Raw genomic sequence first — 19662 nt, 5'->3', positions numbered from 1 at the left:
TTTGTCATTATATAGTGTCCTTCTTTATCTTTCTTCATAGCCTTTGTTTTAAAGTCTATTTTGTCTCTTATGAGTATTATGACCCCCGCTTTTTAGTCATTTCCATTTGCATGAGAGATCTTTTTCCATCACCTTACTTTCTTGCATGCTGTTCATTATTTAAGTTTGTTAATATAGGGCTATGAAATGTAAATAATTTATATGTGGTCTCTTGGTATGCTTTTAGAATTCACAGTGTTAATCAAGAAAACAATACATGTAAATATTGAAAAATGTGACATTAGGCTGTTAAATTTAGCGTTAGGTATATAGATAGTGTAAACGTTAGAAAACATTACTTTTTATTTCTACTTCCCATTTATAATGGGAATAAAGTCTGGCCATTTTAGCTTTTCTGTAATAAATACCAGTTTAGTCTAGCACAGCAAATAAAACTTTAAATAATAAAAAGGCAGCAATAAAATACTTCACTGTAGCCTGTGAATAATAACAGCTCTTGATGACTGAAACATTCATAATCTGATCATTTTGTCTCATCAAATATTCTTTTGTTTCTGGAGCACTGAGGAGTTTATTTTGGCTTCTGAAGCTTTATAGGGATGTGTTATTTGGGGAGTAATTGATGCCAACTTAATCGAAAACACCTATTTTATTTTACTAAGCTACTTCTTTGACTGAGATGCAGGATTACAGTGACCTGGTTTATTCTGGTACACTATTCCTTACAAAGGAGAAGGAGAAATGGAAATTTTGGAGGAGACAGAGTTTGTGAGGTTTGTGTTTCATAGTCTTCTTTAAAAGGAAACACTGTCTTCATTATACTTTCAGTTCAGTTAGTTTTGAAATGCAAATGTTAAACTAGTTTGATGATTAGGAACTTGAAATGGGCATATATGATTGGCAAATATAGGAACTGTTTGATTCTTCTCTGTCTGTTAATGATTTGGGTTTTATCACCTTAAAGTTACACACAGGAGTTGACTCTTCAGCTTCTTTTACTACTTACCTTCCATCCCGTTTATCCTGGCCCCTGCTTCTACACCATGAGATAGATCCCTTTGCCTCTTGTCTCAAAAATAAGAGAAAACATGGGCTTCCTTGGTGGTGCACTGGTTGAGAGTCCGCCTGCCGATGCAGGGGACGCAGGTTCATGCCCCGGTCCGGGAAGATCCCACATGCCGCGGAGCGGCTAGGCCCATGAGCCATGGCCGCTGAGCCTGCGCGTCCAGAGCCCGTGCTCCGCAACGGGAGAGGCCACAACAATGAGAGGCCCACGTACCGCAAAAAATAAGTAAATAAATAAAAGAAAACATTAGATAACAACTTCTTCAACTCTTCTACCTTTAATTTCTTCTATTATGTTAATAACCCATACTACCATGTCAGAGAATGAGGTGCCTTGCTTTTTCTTCAGGGCAGTCCAACTCCTATATATACTGGATTCATCTCCCTCTATCTCAATGGGACTTTTATTTTGCCATTTATTCTTTGTAGTCTTATGAAAGCCCCTTAACATATTCAAGACTTTGAATGCTATGAAATAAAAAGAGAAACCTTCCTACAGCCTACAATTCCTTCTCTTCTCTTCCCTTCTCTCCATTCACAGCCATACTTCTTGGATAATTGTCCTATACTTTTCTGTTTCCTTTTACAACACATACAATTCTTGGCCCCATTCCACTGTTCTTAATAAGATCAGTAAGATCATTCCACTGTTCTTAATAAGATCAAGAAACTCCTACTTGCTAAGTCCAGTGATCTATTTTCAGTAGTCGTATTACCTTCTAAACATCTGACTTTTTATAAATCACTCTTCCTCAAAACCCTCTCCTCTTGACTTTCTTACTACCTCTCTCCCTGGTTCCCCCATCAATTCTGACTTTCTTCTTTGCTTTATTAATTTTTTTCTTCTGCTTTGCTCAACCCATGAATGTTGGGATTCCTAAAGATTCTATGTTTAGTCCTTTCTTTATACTGCAGGGGCTACCTGGATGGCCACACTCATTGTCATAACTTCACCATTTATTTGGATGCTTATTTCTCCCTTTTCTGGTCTCTGCTTAAGATCTCTCTTCTCCTGTGACTTACACATATATCCCATTCCCACTAGACTGTATCTTCTATAGCCTTAAGACTTGTGTCAGCAAGTTTCGGGCCAAATCTACTTGTCAAAGTAATAGAATTTTTCGTAGAATATTTTATAAAGATGTGGCTCATTACAGTACAATAAAAAATAAAAGTTGATGCTTTGCCATGTTAATGTTTAAATGTCATTTTAAGGTCTACAAAGAAAATGCTTCTGACTTCTTGATTAGGCTATGTGGCCTCACCAGAGGAAAGAAACAGCAAATCTAAATAACCTATAATCCCCCTCCACACTGCTAGTCTTATTTTCATAGCATAATAAAATACAGAGAAATGATTGCTTTCTACTTTACCACTAGATGGCTGAATTACATTACTTTTGGAAAAGGAGTAAAATCTTAATCCCTTGAAGTAGCCTAATATGTAATATTTAACAAAATGTGTGTGGTACATAAATATGTATATGTGCTTACACATATGCACACATACATACATATATATACACACATAAATAATTTAATCTTGAATAGTTGACCTAATTGGAATTAAGGATTGTTTCTTAAAAACTTGTAAAAATGGTGACCTTGTATGATTTTAGCTTTAATTTATAAAATGTTATATTTTGGTAAGATATTTAAAAGGCCAGTACATTTTAAAATCATATTCTTGCACAGAATAGCCACAAACATCAGCTCTAAAAGTTTCACAAATACCTTGAAAGTGAATTTAACTCTGTTAGAGAAATATTCAATAATATCTGTTGTCAGATGAGTATATTCAGTTTATGTTTAAGCATAGTGTTTTGTAGAGTCTGTGTTCAACTAGAGTTCAAAATGAAACAAAAAAAATAATATTCCATGTCTTCATTTAAATTTTAAGTTGTAAAACACTTTGTTCCAATTTTTAAGTCTCCTTAAATCAAGTCTTGGTCTCTCTTTTTGGTCAGGGTTTAGGAATATATTAAGTTGAACCACATGAAGTTGCCATTTTTGTATATCAAAACCAGTCAAATATCAGCAGTTTCATGTAGTTCAATCTATTTTTTTTCTTTTTTTTCTTTTTTTTTTGGCCACTCCACATGGCTTGCAGGATCTTAGTTCCCCAACCAGGGGTTGAACCCGGGCCCCCTGCAGGGGAAGAGTGGAGCCTTAACCACTGGACCACGAGGGAATTCCCAGTAATTTTTATTTCTTACATTTCATGCATTACTGAATAGTTCCTGTCATTTGGGGGCTGTTAAGCCTTGGTAAATGAAAGGTGTGACCTTGACAGGATTATTTCTTCACCTTCTCTGTGGCATTTTGCGGAAGATACATGCAGAGAAATGCAGTTTGGCACAGACCTTCAGGATGACAGTAGATCTTATTAAATGCCAAAGAGAGTTTCCAAGGACCATTTTAGTGTAAAGTTATATTTATTGCACTCAGAAAGTACAGGGTGCATCTTTGAAGTTAGGATGTGCAATACATGTCTAAAGGGACTATTTCTAGGTTTGTTTTGGTTATGTGCTAGTTGAAGTGATTAACCAAAAAGATATTAAAGCGTGGGTCTCGGATCAACATTGATTTGCAATGTATTTTCTCCCTATTCCCTTGGAATAGAATTAATATAATACTCTAATGATTTTATTTTTGGTTACCTAGTGGTAGTGTTAACATTTAAAATATATGATTTATTTATTTATTTATTATTATTTTTTTTTGCGGTACATGGGCCTCTCGCTGTTGTGACCTCTCCCATTGTGGAGCACAGGCTCCGGACGCGCAGGCTCAGCGGCCATGGCTCACGGGCCCAGCCGCTCCATGGCATGTGGAAACTTCCCAGACCGGAGCACAGACCCGTGTCCCCTGCATTGGCAGGCGGACTCTCAACCACTGTGCCACCAGGAAAGCCCCTATATGAAATTTTTAAGTAGTTGGTAAATGCATTTAATACTTTAACAAAAGAGCAAAACATCTGAAGTGCTGTTTTGGGCTAAATTAAGTTGCTGTCACTGAGGCCTTGAATCTCTTCCTATTCCTATATCCTAACACTGTCCATGGTAACCCAATTTCCTCTCAGGGCAGGCATGCTTGTGACTTGTTTTCTTCCCTGAACTCTGACACCAGATTCACCCAAACATGTACTCCTTGCTACAGGTGATCTGACTGGTGTTTTGGAATTTTTATGTCAACCTTATTTTAAGTCTTCCAGCAAAATGTTGATTTAAAAAATACACAAAACTTTGTATTTGCTTTTTTAAAAAATGCTAGGACAGTGAGGCAATGTTATAACCATTTGAAAGTACCCTGTTCATGGTGTTTATTTGGTAAACTTACAGGTTAATTTAATTATGAAAGGGAGAGATCCTCCCTGAGAAGTATTTGGATGTTTTTGGTGATGGAATTAAATAATTCCGTATTTGTTCTGTTTTATTTTAGCCATCAAACTCAAAATAAAGCAATGTTTGATATGCTTTATTAAATCAGGATTAATAATTAAGCGATACTTCTTAGCAGGGGCATCTTATTACATTTCTTGATTTGGCTATGATGTCCTGTAAATGAGGAAAAATAATGAATTGTTTTGAGAATAAAATATAATATTTCTTTATGAGATAAAAATAGAAAACATCATTCAGGATTAAAAAAAGAAACTTACAGTCACATCATTCTTTATCTGTTTTGTTTTTGCTCCCTGTGCAGGTTTGAAGTGAGGCTGTTATGATAGAAAAGAACTTCATTTAGATAGGGATTATATAGACTTTATATGTGTCCAACTTAATATGGCACTGAAATATTTCTCCATCTGGATTAGTTAAGGGTAAAATATTTAGCATATAAGCTTCAGAGCTATAGGAAACATACAGTCATGATGGCTGTGTATTATGGAGTTTCTTAACCTCTCCATGCAGTCTGGGACAGTCTGAGAAAGATAACAGTCTTTGATTTAGCGCTTTATAGTGGTAGTTTTCATTTTATAGTGTTTGTCACTTACCAGCACATTTATAGTTCTTGTCACTTATCAGCACAGACACCTCTTCTGGAAATCAGTGGCACTTGCTCAGTCACCTAAAAGACTATTGTAAGTCAGCCTTTGCCCAAGACCATATTTGGGGATTAAATAATATACATTAAATCCAGATTAAGAAGTTTGAATATGTTCTTTAAAGGCTAAAGTGAACAGTTTAAAATGATTTTGAATCAATAAAAAATTACCAGTGTATTTACCTATCAGTATTCTACACATCAGTGAAAGGACATACAAATGAGGTTTTCCATGACAACGTTTGTCATAAAAGCAGAAGGTTGGAAGCAAGGCATATATCCATAAAAGGGACTGGTTAAATAAGCTACAGTGCATCCACACAGAGAAATAATGTGCTTCTCCTTAAAAAAAAAAAAAAAAAAGACAGAGAGAGAGAGGGAAAGAAGGAAGATGCTCTGCATGTACTCAAATGGAAGGATTTCCAGGATACATAAGGTTTTTTAAAAGCCAGGTACAGAGTTGTATTATATATTTTATGCTAGCTTTTGTATAAACATAAGTAGAGGGTGGACAACTGAGTATTTATTTTTTTAAAGACTGGAAGAATATGCAAGAAACTAAAATTAGCAATTACCTAAAGGCACTAGGGTTGGGAATAGGCTAGAAAAAATTACATTGACTTAAATCAAGTTGAGTAATGAACTATCTCCTGTAATGAAATTTCATGATAGTGGCCAATATACTTTTCTGATTATGCCATTGCATAAAAATCTTGAAGTTATGTTAAGGTCAATAATATTTGTTTACTTTGAAAAAACAATATTATCGGCCTCTTGTTCCCCATTGTCCTTTATTTTGGGGAGGAATAAGTAAAATAAAGAGTATTTTCCATTTGCCTCTTGCTTTCCTGTTTCACACTTACTTTCTGTAGTGTTTTCCTTAGTCCCTGTCCCTCTAAGTTTCTGACAAAATTAATGAGCTTTGATTTGGGGGTTTGAAAAGAAGTATTATGTGATCTGTGATTTTTAATCCCGAAGTATTAAATCAGCTTATTATAGTCTGTCTGTTAAAGGAGTGTCATGCTATGTATATAATACAAAGCAGAAAGGAACCTGTCATAAAGAAGATGTGGGTAAAGTAAGAGAGGGGGAGATTACTATTTCCTAATTGGGGATGGATAAGGGTGGCATAAGGAAGCCTTCCTGGAAGCAGTGGTAATTTAAAGTTGCCTTGAGAGATGAATTTGATCAACTAGAGAGGCGTGGGGTAAGTCAGGTAGGACGACACTAAAGATATTCTTATGACCCTTTGATAATATTTGCTTTTAACAGTATATCTTGAGTAAAAACTACATTTGAAATTGTTATCAAAGATGACTATGGATATGAAGATAATACAGGTTAGATGACAGTGACTTTGTGCTTCCAGTCCTCTCCCCACCCTACCCCACTCCAGTCTCCTGTCACAACACAATTCCTTGTGTTCTCAGGACCCCAATCTATGCATCTAGCCCCTGGTCCACGGAGGAGCCGTTTAGTCCCTGAGAAGACAGTTGCTGCATCTCTCCTCATTACACCTTGTTCATTCTGCTTTGTTTTGTTTTTTTCTCTTTGCCTGAGTATACTCACTCCATAACACCACTTCCCCTCTAACCAAATAAGAGAGGGAAGGGAGGAGATTAACCTTGGGCTGCAATTACCTGGATTATTTGGGGTGGGGTGGGGAAAAACAAAATGAAACTTTATTTATTTGTATCCCAGATATTTTGCCCCTTTTCCCTTTGTCTCGTGGTTTCTTGATTAATTTGGTCTAAGAATGAGGATCCCCCCACTCCATCTCTTGAATTAATTGCAGTGCTCTAAGGTTCTGTAAAAGTGTCAAATTGTGTGGGTCCAGTCAGTTATTAGTGTAACTTGTGTAGGGGAACCCTAGACAAATAACTTCTATGGGCATCCACACTCAGTTAAATCCTTTAGTCACTGCTATCTTGGAAGCCCAGACAGTGGAAGTGAACTCTGGGGACAGGTTCAAAGAGTTGAAGCCATGTTGAAAAGCTGTCTGCCAAAAAACAGTGTTGAAGTCTTAAAACTAAATAGTTTTTCACATCTGAAAAGTACTGACGTGAATTGTTGGAGAGGTTTGACTCCAAAGGGAGATCAAGTGTATGTGAAACTGCAGGGTTTTTTTAAGTTACTCTTTTTCAGTAGACCACAACAAAAAAGCATATGGAACCACAAGAGAGGGTATCTCCCTGTCCTCCCCTTATTAGGGCCCATTTTTTAACAAAACAAGACAAAAAAGTCAAACTGCTTAGGATGTTGAAGTGAACATGGGTGGAGAGATGAAAGGCACATTTTACTTCAGAGACTTTAAGAGGGAAATCGTAAAGGCCCCAGGTATCAGGCTCACCTCTCTGGTCTTTCTCATCTTGCCCCCTTAAATCTTCATTGATTTTTTTTGACTTTCCAGTGCCTTTCAGCATATATTTTTTAAACTTTGTCCTGTTTTCCTAGTTATCCTCTTGGTTCAAATTGCATGGTCTTCCACCATGAGCAGCAGGAGACCAATTTTCTGAACATTTAAAAAAAATAAAACATGTTATAATTTCCTGTTTAAGATTATTGATATATAGCCATTGCTTATTAAATTTCCACTTCCGTAAGTACAATAAGCAAAGTGATTATCCAGAGTATCATGATAGGCACCCTAAGTCCTCTATGAAAGTGTACATGATAGGAACATATATATCTAAACGCAGTTGTGGGGATTCTGGCTATTCATATTGCATACTGATGGAATACATGCAGCACTGCATAATCCCTGTAGCCATGGGGAAGGGTATAGTATCCTTGTATGCTAAGCTTTATTTTTTTCCATTGGGAAATTTTTTTAAATGGACAAAACATGAGGAGTGAAGAGTTCTTTTAAGTTCTGTTGATGTTCAGATACCCATTTGATGTCCTAGAAATGAGGCTGAGTGGACAACTGGACAGATAGTTGGAGCTCAGGGTTAAAGATAAAAATGTATTGATTAGGGCTTCCCTGGTGGTGCAGTGGTTAAGAAGCTGCCTGCCAGTGCAGGGGACATGGGTTGCAGCCCTGGTCCCGGAAGATCCCACATGCTGTGGAGCAACTAAGCCCGTGTGCCACAACTACTGAGCCTGCGTGCCACAACTACTGAAGCCCATGCTCCGCAACAAGAGAAGCCACCACAATGAGGAGCCCGCACACAGCAACGAAGACCCAACGCAGCCAAAAATAAATAAATGAATTTTTAAAAAATGTACTGATTATCAGCATATAGATGGTATTTAACTTCATAAAAGGAGGGAAAAAATGCAGGGCTGAGCCAAGGGACAGTCCAACATTTAGAGTTCCTGAGGGCAGAAGAGCTGCTGAGAAGAGGGCAGATAAGGTAAGGAGAAAAGGAAAACAACAAAAATAGTGGAGAATGGTGTCCAGGAGCTAAGAGAAGAAAAGTAATCACCTGCTGAGCTGTGGGGTAATATGAGGACAGTCAGTTGGCCATTGAATTAGCAATATGGAGGCTGTAGCTGGCATTGTCCAGAACAGGTTCCTACTTTCTTCAGCAAGAAGACTACTTTGAAAGGAGAACAGGAAGTGAGAAAATGGATATGACCAGTGTAGACAACTTTTTATTAGTTTTGCTGTGAAGCGGTAAAAGGGAGTGGTAGCTAAAGGAAGATGTGAAATCAAAGGAGATTATCTCACTCCCCTGCCCCATGATTGGGAGTTCAGTCTGAATGTGAAGAAAATAATGGTGTAGATACATGTGCTTTTTAAAAATTGTTATTCAGAGAGAGTGTCCTAAGAGCACAAAGAGCACAGGCTTAAGTTAAACTGAGATTGAAGTCCATCCTGCCACTTAATTGGGTGCTTGGGGGCGAATCACCTAGCCGTCTTTTTTTTTTTTTTAAATGACAGAAATAATTCCTATTCCTATGGTTGTTGAAATTATAAAATTAAATAAGAAACGTATGTCAAGTACCTGACCCATAGTAAGTAATAAATACACTATGGCTACTAGTTTTATTGTTGTTACCTTTAAATGCTGAAAAATATCTGTGTTCAGAAACAATTCAATCATTCCTATTCCTAGGGTTGTTGAGAATATAATATTAGATGAGAAATGTATGTAAAATGCCTGACTCATAGTAAGGGATCAGTACGCTTCAGCTCTTGAGTTTTGTTGTTGTTGGTTTTTTATTTACCTTTAAATTCTGGAAAGGATCTGTGTCCAGACACAATTAAGAACAATTTATGGATAGAGTTATATTTCTTCACAAGAGCTAAGCCTTGGATGTTGTTGGACCTCACTCCCTCAAATTCCAGCCTTGCCGAGTGTTTGCTTGCTGTTTTCCAGTGTGTTTCATAGAACTGTACGCTGTACTTCAGTGCATCAGCTCGGAAGGTCAGCATCCCACCCCCACCCTCCAGGTATCCCATCTTCATTATCTAGCAGGCCCAACTGATCTTTCAGACTTCAGCTCCAGGGTCACCCCCTCCCTGAGGCTTTTCCCGACACTTATCCTGTCCCACGTAATTCTGTGATTGACCCCTACCCTTTCTCCTCGACGGCCTCCTCCTACCCACTGATTACCCTACCACTCTTCTTTGAACTCGTTGGTTCCCACAGCTGTCTCTCTTAACTGCCCTGTAATATCCTTAAAAGTAGTGAACATTCATCTTCTTTTATCCCTAGCACAATCCTTGAGCCACAGTTAAGTGCTCAATGAATGATTGTTGAATAAATTAATAGATGTGTGAGTGAACCATTAAAATATAGTTGTCACCACTTGTATGGTTTTGCATATTTTAGTGTTTTCATCACTTGATTTATTTGTTAATTAGTTGCCAAGATTATTATTTTACAAAGAATACAAGTCATAAAATCAAAGATGTGGGCTTCCCTGGTGGCGCAGTGGTTGAGAGTCCACCTACTGATGCAGAGGACACGGGTTCGTGCACCGGTCCGGGAAGATCCCACATGCCGCAGAGCGGCTGGTCCTGTGAGCCATGGCCGCTGAGCCTGCACGTCTGGAGCCTGTGCTCCGCAACGGGAGAGGCCACAACAGTGAGAGGCCCGCATACCGAAAAAAAAATAAAAAAAAATAAAAAAATAAAGATGTGGTTTTTTTGCTCTGGCTTAGAAGAGCATTTTGTGAAAGGGAATTACAAATAGACCCTGTTCCAAAAGGCCATTTGTGCTCTAGCTATCAGAAATTTGGAATATGCTTTCAAAAACAAGTCATTCGGTGCAAGTGTTAGTGGTGGTGAAGATGATGATTATCATAATAATCAGATTTTAGACCTGTACTTACAAAATACTTGTTTAAATCACACATGTCATGTAACTTGAGAACTAGCTATTGGGAGGGACCTGGAATGGGGCAGGCAGTGAGGTGGAAGGAGGGCAAAGCAAGAAGAAAGCTTATTCGACATTTGATTTGGCTGGATTTTCTGTTAGAGATCCTCTGTACCCCTCTGCTTTTCTCTGCTATTTTCTATTCTGCTTTTGATTTTACAGATCATTTTAGAACTCTGAGTTTTTAGCTTTCCTCCCATGGAGGGAATAGTGGGGCTGTGTTGGGCAGTTGGGGTTCAGTGAGAAGCCTTGGGATAACCATTGGTATGAGTGTATATTTTCTAAGCCTTGTGTTTTGATGTTGGCGATGTGCTTAAAGAGTTTTTAATCCAGTTCCGACACACAGAGAAGTCCAAGGATGGGAGAGTTTTCTGACCCACTTTGCTTAGTGGTGAGGATCTTTTTGATGGATGGCAGCCAGATGAAGGCTGCAGTTTCTTAAAGGAGAAGTTATTTGTGGAAAGATTGTGAGGAACAGAGAGAAGTCAGTTCTTCCCTGAACACTATCACTTTCTTCCAAACTCTATAGGAATTTAAACAAATGTTGGATGTTAATTTTTTCCATCTGTAAATCAAGATAATTGAACTTGTTGAACATTTCATAACCTTTTGTGTATTTGTGAACCCTTTCCTAAGTAATATGATTCCTTGATTCCCTCATAGAAATTTTGAAAATTATTTTTTCATTTTTACATGGTGTAGGATATGATTTAAAGTTAAAAATTATTAGATTAGCATACTATTAAATATTATACTGTAAAGTTCATTTTAAGATAATCCTTGGTAATATTTATACTATAATATAAGAAAAATTATTTGTTGAGAATTTTTAAAGTGTTTATTATATTTTTTATGTGTTAAGACATCAAAAATAGTCAAAAACTGTTTTCATATCTGGATGTTTGGAATTCTTGAATTTTGACCTTTAGGAAAATCTCTTTGTTCCTATTTGGTTTCTAAATGATGAGATAAGAAAGAATGTTTCAGGATTCTATTTGCAAGCACTTTTCTACAATTTCTCATGCAGGTGTGGATGACCAATTAGGATAAAATCATCTTTATATTGTTTCCTTTAACATTTTTTACTGAAATACCAGAGATACTTTGATTTGTTACATAAGACATTTGACCAGATGACTGTAGTTCATAGATATTATTATTTTGGGGTGAGCCTGTAGAATTAGTCATTTTTACAGTCTTCTATAATTTGTTAAAGTTCAAAATTTGTGGTCTTTATGCTTCTGATCTTTTTCCAGTGGCCCATTATGTGAGTAAATTAAACACAGTGTATTAAAAATAACTAAAGACACTATGTAAGTGTCACACCATAGCCCTTAGCAGTGTCCGAGTGATCAACTGACTATGTAACTGTGTTCAAGGCTGCTCATTACCACTCACTTGAGATACACATTGAAGCTCTCAAAATTTTGTTTTAAAGGGCAGGAAAATTGAAACTTTAAAAATTATGATTAAAAAATAGGAAGAAATTGGTGCATTTGCCTTTAACAGCCTGAAACCAAAATACCTGCACCTATCTGGGATGGTGGTGGAATGATGTGGAGCATTAGTGAAAACACTGAAGGTGTCTTCTACTTCTGTGCTTTTTAGATAATAGAAAAGAATATTCTAGTGCTGTGGTATGAGGGGATAGGCAGTCTGTCAGTCCACTTTAGAGAAGTGAGCTTCATTCACGTGGAGTGTTCCATTCCAGCAACAGTGACAGGAAAGGTGCATGAGGGCAAGTGTCCTGGAAGCAAGGCACAGGTCAGAGAAATCCCGTCTTCTCTTTTCCTAGACATACTACATTTTGTGGGTTAAAAAAAAATTTTTTTTTGTTTTATGAACTTTTAAAAATAATCCCTAGGGCTTCCCTGGTGGCGCAGTGGTTGAGAGTCCGCCTGCCGATGCAGGGGATGCGGGTTCGTGCCCCGGTCCAGGAAAATCCCACATGCCGCGGAGCGGCTAGGCCCGTGAGCCATGGCCGCTGGACCTGCGCGTCCAGAGCCTGTGCTCCGCAACGAGAGAGGCCACAACAGTGAGAGGCCCGTGTACGGCAAAAAAAAATAATAACAATAATAATCCCTAGATTTACAGAAAAGTGTCGAAGATAATATGAAGAGATGCCGTCTAGCCCTCATCCATTTTCCTCTAATATTAGCTTCTTACATTGCCACGATGCATTTGTCAAAACTGGGAAAACAACATTGATACATTACTACAAACTAAACTCCAGACTTCATTTGGGTTCCACCAGTTTTTCCACTGATCCTTTTTCTGTTCCAGGATCCCATCCAGGATACCACATTACATTTAGTCATCATGTCTAATTTTTAGTCTTTTCTGGCTGTGACACTTTCTCAGTCTTTCCTTATTTCCCATGACCGTGACAGTCTTGAGGAGTACTAGCCAAGTATTTTGTAAAGTGTTCTTCCATTTGGGTTTGTTTGATTTTTTTTCCCCCATGACTAGACTGGGGTTTCAGGTTTGGAAGAAACTCCCATAGAGGTGAAAAGGTATTCTCATCACATCATTCTGGGATATATACTATAAATGTAATATTACTGATGATATTAACCTTGATAGCCAACATAGCATTTTCCAGGTTTGTCTACTGTAAAATTGCTATTTTCCCCCATTTTATACTCTGTTCTTTGGAAACAAGTCACTAAGTCCAGCCCACACGCAAGGTTGGGAGACAGTAATTAAACTCCCCTGCTTGGAACAGGGGAAAATATACTTATTTGGAATTCTTCTGTAAGAACATTATAAACAGACTCTTTTGACCCTACTAATAGGACTCTTCTCCAATGTTAATTTTTTCCCTCTCTCCTGATGCAAAACATGTTACGCATGTTCAGTGAAACATTTAACTCAAATTATGCCCATGACCAGATACAAATGTGTAGTGAACGAAGTATTCCTTATTCTTGCTTGCTTTCATGATAGAAGTGATGGAACTTGTATGACGAATAGACACACTAGAGAATTCTGGCTTCTTCCCTTTATGACTTTCAGTAAGCTTTTTTTTTGTCTTTGTTTTTAATGAAAACCATCTTGAATTTTTATCCAGATAAATTTGGACTGCTTCTAGCTCCCATAACTTTTTTGCTTTGTATTTTGCTTTTGTTGTACCAAAGCTCTGTCAGGTCTCCTGCCCCACCCCCAATCTTGTCATGAGTACCTGGTGGGGGCCTGTGGAAAGCCTTGTGAGTGAATCCAGAGACCCCTGCTGTCAGGTGCTCTGAGCTATTTCAGGATGACGTGCTGTCCCACACTTAGCTAGGGTAGCTTTTTAAAATTGTAGCCAGTGTCTTCTTACCACCTTTCATTGTGGCTGACCCCTTTCCCCCAATGCGGTGCCACAAGGAGCTAGTTCATGTGTTCTATGCCCAACCTCTGCTGATTCTTAAAATCCCTGTGTGTAGGACAGTGACTTAGCAGAGAGGATTATCTTTGCATTTGGAGCCCCTACAGATTTAAATCCTAACAGTAAGTCCACAGATACATCCATATTCTGTCTGGTTTCCTCTTGCCTGACAAACTGTCCTTCTGTGGTGGGCTCACCTCTCCAAGCTCAGCGATGGGTCCAAGATATGAAAGTGGTCTCTTCCCGTTTAATTCTTTAACATTTCTTTTTACATTCTGTGTGTTCGCAGCTCTTCTATGGAAAGAAATGTGTTGAGGTTTATCTGGGGATTTGTTGTTCTTTCAGCAGAAGCAAAGGTCTTCCACATCCTTCTTCATCCAGACCAGAAGCAGAGCTTGCATGTTGATTTTTCAGCTACTCCATATTTTACCTAAAGTTTTCTGCTAAATAAAGATACTCATTTGCAAATTATGTGGATTCTTAGAAAATGCCTACTCAGTGTTTATGATGCAACATAAAATTAGTTTTCTTATTAAAATTGGATAGGAGCTCTCAAATGAATAAGTATTGCAAGATTTATAGTGTTTTGAGGAAGAGCAAGAATTTTGCAGATTTAAGCACAGTAGGCTTAGTGAAAGAAGAGGATTTACTCCCTCTCATCGGTGCTGTTTTTTTGAAACTTCCCTGTAGTTTCTGCCTCCATATTTTACTGATCATCAGTATCTCTCAGGTATGTCATGAGGAAAATTAATTTATTATACTGTACTTATTCTAAAATATTCTATTATTTTTAGTTTTTCCTTTTTATCAACTAAAGTAGTATGTAAGAGGGAGTGGCTTTTTTTTAAGGTAGATCCTTTTTTTGTGGTCATTTCATTCTTAATCTTTGGATATTAACAGAATCATTGTTTTATTTGAATTCTTCCTTGGATATTTTCTTAAGAACTACCTACTATAGGAAAACTATATATATTAGCATCTCCTTAGATCTATACTAAACCTTATAGCGCAGCTTTAAGATAGAACTTCCACCATGAAGTTCTCTCACCATGCAATATAAGACAAAGCTAATATCTTTTCCTAACAGGTTTACCATGGTATTAATGACTTTCTCAAGTTTAATAATATTTTTTATGCATCTTAGTATCATTCATGGGATTTCTTTTGGGAAATATTTATGTAATTACAAGTGTAGAAAAGTGATATCTCTTTTGGAGGAAGAATTTGTTATAACAAAGAAATCATAACCATAATTTAATTCACATAACCAAGTTAAGACATGTGGTATACTTTGAACAGAAAACATTCTAAACTAGTTATTTTGGCTCCCAATTTGAATTCTTGAAATAAATATGTAATCAGAACAGAACTTTCTCATTTTGTTCTGTTTTTATTTGTTTAAAATTAATTAAATAGCTGTATCATTTTAAAGTATGGAGTCTAAGTTTGTAATTGCAATGAATAAAACATTAACATTGATTCAGACAGTAGAACTTCACTGTATTTAAAACAGACCTTATAAATCCTAGAAGTTGTAGCCTTGCATATTCTCAACTTACAGCAAAGTCTTCACCTGTCGATTTACTCATCATTACAATGACTCTTCCAAAGATTCATTGAATCTGGTTGAAATAGGATGTTTAGGAATATCTCTTCTACTTAAATTTTAAAAATTTTTTATTGGAATATAGTTGCTTTACAATATTGTGTTAGTTTATATTGTACAGCAGAGTGAATCAGCTATATGTATACATATATCCCCTTCTACTTAAATTTTGCTCTCATTTTTAGTTTCACTCTTGAGAAATTTCTTTCAGGTGTAAATTGTGGTAAAAGATTTACCTCGATTAACTAGAAATTTTCTCTCTCATAGACAATTAGAATTGTGTGTATGTAGTTTTCCCCATTTTGAGTGCCAGTAAGTTCAGAGTCCAGTTGGTGACTTATATGTAGTCCAGTACTGTTGTATGTGTGCGTTTTATTTTTTGTCTTTCTGGTATTGACATTCTACTCTGATTTCCTCTGGTTGTGATGTTTATTCTGTCTTCTGTATCTTGATCTTATTCCTAAACATTTTGTGCAAGTAATTGAGATCCTTTTTACGTTAAGGACACATGAATGTACGTACAAACAGATGAACTCATGTTGGATGACATTGAGTTGTGCTCATGAGGCTGCTGGTTCTCTTTAATTCTTGTGGATGAAATCGAGTTCAAAAGTTGAAACCAGCTGTGCACACTATTTTTCTCTCCTTTGGAAAGCCTCTTGCTTGTCAAGTGAGAGTAAATATTTATAGTTGGCTATGGTGAAATGTTTTGTATCCTTAAAGAGATGGATACAAAAATCCATTCATATGCAGAAGGTAGGGAAAATGAAGTAATGGTAGGCAGAGCAGATAATTAAATGCTAAGTGCTTATTAGTATCCCTTCAAAGGAAGTACATAATTATTTTATTGTATACTTTGCTGTATCTGTGCATTTGCCTTTCAAGATTTTTAAACTGATTTCACAAGAGAAATGAAATACATGCTTTTCTTTTAATAGTTTTCAGAGAGTGTCAGAGTAATATGTGCCGCATGGTATAATGGAAACTGCATGGCCTCTGTTTAAATATGGGCAAATTATTTCATCCCACTGACTCAACCTCAGGACTTTTTTCAGCTGTGACAAGAGTGTAACAATATCTATCACAGAGGTGGTAGTGGATGTTAAATGAGATGAGGTATATAAAGTGCCTGGCACTTAGTAGATAGTATATGTTTATTTTCTTTTCCTATCACTGCATTTTCAGTGAGGGAAAGCCAGCACTCCCTGAGCCAAAATAGTATTTTTAAAAATTATCTTCCTGTTTTTTCTTTCATTATTAGGTGAAATACCGGGGATTTTTCCTTGAAAAGTGAGGTTGTCGCTACAAGATAAAAGGAAGTAATTTCTGATGGTTCTTATATTGGTGGATATAGCAAGGGGGAGCTATGGATAGTTACTTGGAGGAAGGGTGAGAGTTAAGGGAGACAGTAGGCAGGATAAAGGAGCTAGTAGCATTGCATCTTGAGAAAACAAAACAAACAAACCCCCCATCACATTAGTTGCTGTTTTTACATGCTAAATTTAAGAGCAATAAAAGTGACAGTGGTTATAGAGATACACCCCCAGCGCAGAAAGCATCGACTTTGCACAATTCTTTGCTTTACTGGGTCTTGAATAAAATCAAATAGGACAGATTTTAGGCCTGCAAAGCTGCCAAAAATGTGGTGGTCTCTGAACTGCCAGACTCATGTGGTATGGAAAGAATCGTTCTGCTGGGGAGCAAGTGACAGGTCTGCTGGATTCCAGTAATCCGAGGAAGTGCCAGAGACTTGTTCTCGGTTTCATTGGATTGGGTTCTGTGTGGGGCTTCTGCATGGGTCCTCATTAGTAGTTTACCCCTATTTATAAAGACGATTACAAGGAAATGCTAGGATTACAGAGCTGGAATGGAGTTGAGGAATTATCCAACTCCAGTTCCTTGTTTTAAACAAGGAAACTGAGGTTGAGAGGCCTTAAGGTGACCTCCCGAAAGCTGCATAGTGAGTAAGTGTTAGAACTAGGGCCACAACCTGTCTCTGAACTCCTGGGCTAAATGCTAATAATAGGAGAAACCATTCTTTAGAAATGTAATGTGTGCTTCTACCCATTTAATGTTACTCAGTCCTGCAAGTCAATATGGTAAAGAAAAAAAAAAGAAAGAAAATAAGCAACTCCGGCTCTTTCTTCTGTAGTTTAGCAAGAATTTATACCTGTGACCTGAAACAAGACCAGTTACTTCAAGATACAAAACAAGGAAGAGCATCTGAGGTCTTCAAAAAATGTTAACCATAAGTAAACAAAAAACCCTGCTGTACTTACTGTCATAGCTCCTGTTTCTCTGCAGAAGGAAAGAAAAAGGTCTTATGGTGCAAGTGATTTCCACTTCATAGGTGCTTCATAAATATTTACTGATAGATTATAGTTTATTGATAAGATGAAATAGCCTTCAGCAATCACTGTCTAACTCAAAAAGATTTTTATATATTTGATTAATTATACATAAGAATAACCATGTCTTGATTATTCAGTTTGCATGGTACATGGAATGAAGGGCAGTAGGAAAATAGTCTGTCTACGAGGGGTTTCTAAGCCCTGCGCGGTGGATCGTTACTGTGTCTTGGGCTGTGGCCTGTTAGGAACCAGGCCGCACAGCAGGAGGTTAGCAGCGGGCGAGCCAGCGAAGCTTCATCCGCCGCTTCCCCATCGCTGGCATCACCGCCTGAACTATCCCCACTCCCCTACCCCGGTCCGTGGAAAAATTGTCCTCTATGAAACCAGTCCCTGGTGCCAAAAAGGTTGGGGACTGCTGGTCTATACTATCTGTAAAGAAAATCTTCCTGTTGCTGAAAATATTCTACAAAACTGTCTAACTATTATGTAGTAATGTAGGTTAGATACGTTTCTGCAATCAACATCAAAATTTGACATGTTTCTCCTAAGACCTATCTCTTAAAAGTGTGTATATCATCAATATGCAGTATTTGTACTCCCTAGACCTTAAGACTGCCAGATTCTCATTGTTTATTAATGTCCTCACCAGCAAGGGAGAGTGAAGCATTATCAGAGATGAATTCAAATTAGTTTTGCTACTCTTGAGCTACATTGATTTTCCTTTTTTTTTGGACAGAATAAATATAATAGAAATTATCAACAAACATGAGAATGAGAATTTGGGCTTATGAAATACATCTGATTAATCTCCCTTTTGCCCATTACTCAGATGAAAATTGATAATCATTAATATCATGGTAAGAATTTATCACATGGACTTCCAGTCCACTGAATTAGGTAGTTAGTGGTAATGTATGTGATGTTTAAGAGATGGATGTGAGCTTGGACTTAAGTCTTTGACTTTGGCAAGTTAACCCCTATAAATCTTCATTTGCAAATATTTAAAATTGGGATAAATTGTATTATTATTAGTGAGATGATGCATATGATGTCTTAAGCACAGTGCCTAACATGTAGTGAGCTCTCAATAAATATCAGCTAATACTATTATTGATGAAAGGGATGATTCCCTTTTTTGTATGTAATCAAATATTCTTATGAAATATATTTCTGCTTTGGAGATTTATACTCGTTTCCCCCTATCATTTGAATTTTTTCTTCCAGCTTTATTGAGATATAATTGACATATAGCACTGTATTAGTTTAAGGTGTACAGCATAATGATTTGACTTACAAACATCATGAAGTGACTATAACAGTGAGTTTAGTGAACATCCTTCATCTCCTATAGATACAAAATAAAAGAAAAAAATATTTTTCCTTGTGATGAGAACTCCTAGGATTTACTTTCTTAACAACTTTCATAGATAACATACAGCAGTGTTCATTATATTTATCACGTTGTGCATTATATTCTTAGTATATCCTTAGTACTTACTTATAACTGGAAGTTTGTTCCTTTTGACCTCCTTCCTCCAATTCCCCCTCCCCCCAACCCCCACCTCTGGTAACCACAAATCTGACCTCTTTTTCTATGAGTTTGTTTTTGAAGTATAATTGACCTGCAACACTGTGTAAGTTCCTGGTGCACAATGTAGTGATTTGGTATTTTTATACATTTCAAACTGTAGTTATAGCATGTCACCGTACAAAGATATTACATAGTTAATGACTATATTCCCTACACTGTACATTTCACACCTGTAACTCATTTATACTGGAGGTTTGTCCTTCACCTGCTTCTCTCATCCCCACAAACCCCTGTATATTTCATATATAGATATATATATGTGTGTGTGTGTATATACATATATATGTGTGTATATATATATATATATTG

At 37.1% G+C, this 19662-nt stretch overlaps 1 protein-coding gene across 2 annotated transcripts in view; it reads left to right on the top strand.

Moving 5' to 3' along the window:
- Positions 1-19662, top strand: part of NT5DC1 (5'-nucleotidase domain containing 1) — a 122492-nt gene that overhangs the window by 48381 nt on the left and 54449 nt on the right. The gene's annotated exons all lie outside the window — the stretch shown is intronic.

This window comes from Neophocaena asiaeorientalis, unplaced genomic scaffold (assembly GCF_003031525.2).
Source record: "Neophocaena asiaeorientalis asiaeorientalis breed wild unplaced genomic scaffold, Neophocaena_asiaeorientalis_V1.1 scaffold125, whole genome shotgun sequence".
Taxonomy (NCBI): domain Eukaryota; kingdom Metazoa; phylum Chordata; class Mammalia; order Artiodactyla; family Phocoenidae; genus Neophocaena; species Neophocaena asiaeorientalis.
This window is presented reverse-complemented; position numbering and strand designations above follow the sequence as displayed.